We start from the raw sequence: 4,606 nt of genomic DNA on the forward strand, positions 1-4,606 counted from the left end.
ATAATTTAAAGACACACCCTAATTTGGAAGAGTTGGGAATTGGGAGGTGGTTCCTCAGTTACAGTTAGTACCTGTTAGTTAATTAAAGCAAAAGTGTCTGCAGAGGTTGTCGAGTCATCCATAATTAATGTTTGTTGTTCTTATTTGTGTATACCTATATTTGTGTGTCACTCAACCTGGTGATCAGTCACTATGTGGTATCAAAAGTGGTGTATGAGAAAAAAACTTGAAATAATTTGAGTTCCAAACTGAAACAGAAGTTGAAAACTGAGAGCAAGTGGAGCAATACAGTCATGTAGAAGGACAAGAGCCACTGTAAGTGATCTCCTTGCACAGTGATAGTCTAACTAAATGGACAGTTAATCATGGAAGTGTTGCAAACTACACCTGTCCTTTTGATATCAAACACTATAGAAGAGAAGAGGAGAGTGTTCAGACAAAGGTGTAAGTGGTATCCAACAGCCATGGGGGCAAAAGTAAAACATGACACAGTAAAATCCTCAATCTTCCTGCATATTGGGAAGAAAGCCCTGACTATTTGGGAGGCAGCCCTGGCTGTTTATAACACCTTTACCTTCACAGAAGGCCAAAATATGATGTTAAATTCAATCCTGTCTAAATTTGAATTTACTGCTGCATGCCAAAAAAAGAATAAGATTTCAAAAGACACATAGATCTTTTTTGATGTGCAGACAAACAACAGGACAAAATATAGACCAGTATGTTACTGAACTAAAGAGTCTGAGTAAGAACTGTTTTTATAGAAACTTGACAGAATTTCTGATTAGAGGTAGAATTTCCTGTGGCATTGTAAACACTGCATTACAAGGAAGGCTATTATGTGAGGAAGACTTGTCCCTAGAAAAAGCTATCTAAATATGCAGGACAGCAAAAAGTGTAAAGGTCCAAGCCTCAGAGCTCAATGCATGAAAAGGGGGTGTTCATGCAGTAGGCATAAAAGAATCTGACCAGAAAAAGATACCTTATATGATGGAATTTTCCTGTGGTGTCAGAGTTAAATTTTCCATTGGTAAGGAGAATACAAAGTGAAAGAGAGATCAAATAGGTAAATGTGTACAATGTGTTTCTACACATCATGCACTTTTGCCTATTTGTTCTCCCTCTCGCTCAGTATTCTCCTTGACAAATAAGGCAGCGTGGCCTCAAACATTATGCTCTATTTGGAAAGCTCTGTTTCAACTATTACCAGAGGAACCATTTTACTTGGTGCTGCAAAACCACAAACATACAAACCTCAAATGCACACAGCTGGAAGAGGAGGGGGTTTTTTTTGTATTTTTGTTCTTGTGTTTTTTCAGTTTTATTTTGTTTTGTTTGTTTTATAGATATAGTGGAATAAAGCAAAATTAATGAGAGGGACTGTATTTTACCACAAATTACTACATTTGAACATATACTTGAAGGACAGTTTTTTCCTAGATATAGTAGAATCAGGAAAAATCAATGAGAGGGATTGCATTTTACTAGTGGAAGTGCAAGGAACAGTGGATCTTTTTAAATTGAACACTGGAGCTCAGATTAATATTTTACAAGAGTATGAATATAGAAAATTCAAATGAAGACCACAAGTGAATCCAACAAACATCATAGCAGTTGGAGATACAGAAACAAATATATTAGTGCAAGGGATATGTACTGTTAGCATCCAATATAAAAATAAAGTATACAAACTCTGCTTCATTGTGGTACTTGGGGAGAAACTGAGTCTAGCAAAGTGTGCGCTGCTGTGCAAGATAACAGAATGTTCACGTCTATGTATGGCTACAAACTGAAAAGTTTTCTTAGGGAGAAAGCAATTGTTCCAGAACATAAGAAACAACCATGTCTTTATGAAAAGAAATGTACCTATGGGCACTGATGCAAATACTATCATGCAGAAAGAAAATGTCTGCCTCAGCAGTCTGTAGTTAAGGAACTTTGTGCTATGCGCTGTAAAAATGCAAGTCAGGGCTTTGTTAAACCTTGTACTGTGAGCTGTACAAATGTTTATCAGCTTAGAGTTAGCTTGGAGTTTGGAGCAGTCACACTTGTGACTCCTGTGCTAGGTCATACACTGCCCACCCTACAGCAGCATGCTGGCGCATTGGTTCTGGCTTTCCATGCCTCTCACCCTACTTCACTCCCCACCAGCCCTGACCCATTTCAAGCTGTTGTCATCTTCATCTCTGTGCAGAAACACCATGTGGAGGAGGGGCAACTGCTTCCTGGGATACTGGAGGACTTCAACTTGGATGGCAGAACTGTGGGGAACAGGAGCAAGGTTATGCAGATCAGAGACAGTCTTGCCCCGGACTGGCATAACTTTGAGTTGCATAACAAGTGCTTTCAGACAGTTAAAGGCGTTGACGTGCAGCCGATCCAGGAGTTAGCCCCAGGAGCCACCTATAATTATCATTTAAGAAGGCCCTGAATAGGATCCCAGTATAAGGACTCAGGTCTAACAAAACTTAGAGGAAATGCTTGCCTCTAAAAAACAAACAACAAACTGAATATGACACTTCATCCATCTGAGAAGAAAGTGAATGCTCATGAGAAGAAAGATTCCTAAAGACTTGTTAAAAGAGGTGAAGATAAGAGGGACCAGGACAGTGAGTGATGTGTTAGTGACATGTTAGTAACTACTCCTCTTTAGATGAGTGTGTGTCTGACTATGGGTTTTACTCTGATAGTTCTCTGTTAACTGTATTCACATAGTTCAAATCTTGTGTGACTCATACCGTGCACAGATAATGAAGGATTAAGTGCCAGAACTGACACTACATGAAGAACAGAATTAAATGGACTATGAGTATCAGTGGAGCCTTGAATGGTTTTGTTGACATATGGACAAATGTAGGATGCTGTATACCCAGGAGGTGTCCAAACGAGATCATCATGATAATGGGACAGCAGGCTGCAAAACAGTAGTTTGGCAGCTTATGGCAAAAAGAGTTGGGGGACTAAGAGAAATAAAGGATCTCTGGGGAGCTAGGAAGGGAAGAGCTGAGTATCTTTAGAGGCACTCTGGACTGTGCAGGCTGGACTGGAGATGGAGGCATCACTTAACCCCTTTGAAAGGGACAGAGAACCTCTGGCTGAATGGCTCTTCCCCAATAAATGCCTTTCCTGAATAGAACATCTGCTGTTCTGCTTGGACCTGTAGGCTATACTTGGTCACCCCAAGAAGAGGGGTTATTTTTAAAAAGGAAGGTGTAACATAATAATTTAGACACTCCCAAATTTAGATGAGTTGAGAATTGGGAGATGGTCGTTCAATTAGGTAGTAGCTCTTAGTTAGAGACAAAGGGTCTGTGGAGGTTATCTACTACTCCACAATTAAAGATTGTTGTTTAGTTCTTCTCATTCATGTATGCCTCTTTTTATTGAACCTAGTTATCAGTGCATACAGTAACCAACAAAAAGATTATAACATAATGCTTAGGGCAATTTAATGAGAGATGTGTGTTTATAGCTCCTCAGGTAGAGAAGGGAATCGCTCTTCATGCAGAAATGTTCTAAACCCTATATATTTATATTAAGCTGGTCTCTTTTAGCTATGTTTTCAAAGAAATCGAAATCTGTAACTTTATTTTGTATACAGTAATATTGTGAAAATCAGGTATTTGAATCCTGCTGTTAATAGTGATGTCCTGTTTCTCTTTTAGCAACATCTCTTTTAGGCTGTTTCTGATTTTACTTGCAGATATGTTATGCCAGTATGACTCCATTGACTTTGTTAGGGTTTTTTCTGATTTCCATTGGTGAAACATGCAGAGGAGGCAATATCCTCTGCCTCATTTTCCTCCCTTCATGAACAGGAAAAATAATCCTTTTATTTTTACTTGCAGGGGTGTTATGATGCTAAGTTATACCATAATCCTATTTTCTTATAGGTCCTTAGGAGTTTTACCATTTCTATCAAGCAAAACAACAAATTATCTATAAAGTGCTGTGCAAGTGAAAAGGGCTATGAGAATGCAATTGTTATAAAAAGATAAACAGTCAGGTACCAAAATAGGACTCAGACAGAATTGAGCTGTCTAATTAAGAAAAAGCAATCCAGAATTCCCTTCTACTGGATACTAACTTTATTTAGTACCAACATCTTGGCCTGAAAAAATGACTGGGCTCCTACACTTAGGCTTACAGGCATTCATATAAACAACCTACTCTAAACAAATAGAAATCTAATTTCTGCCTAAGTGCTACTGTAGTTCATAAAGGAGTTGAGGCATCACCTAAGCCCCTGAGGGACCTGATCTATTAAATGTGTTCAGAATTTGCTTGATTCACAGTGACAGAATTAAATTCAGCATGAAGCACATCATCCAGAGTCACTCTACTCAAAATATGGCTGATAAAGGAGAGAGAAGGTGTCCTCCAATTCTTCTGGTGATCTTGGGTCACTTGGCAGAAAGTCATGCAAGATTATTAGAGCTAAAAGGACAACAATCAAGAAAGAACCCAAGATTATCACCAAGTGTTGAGGAGAATGATGTAGAATAAAGGAAGTGAAGCATCACCACCTACACACACACACACACACACACACACACACACACACACACACACACACACACACACACACACACACACAGGTGTGTGC

The sequence above is a fragment of the Gavialis gangeticus genome, unplaced genomic scaffold (genome assembly GCF_001723915.1).
Source record: "Gavialis gangeticus isolate Ggan-Ray unplaced genomic scaffold, GavGan_comp1, whole genome shotgun sequence".
Classification (NCBI taxonomy): Eukaryota; Metazoa; Chordata; order Crocodylia; family Gavialidae; genus Gavialis; species Gavialis gangeticus.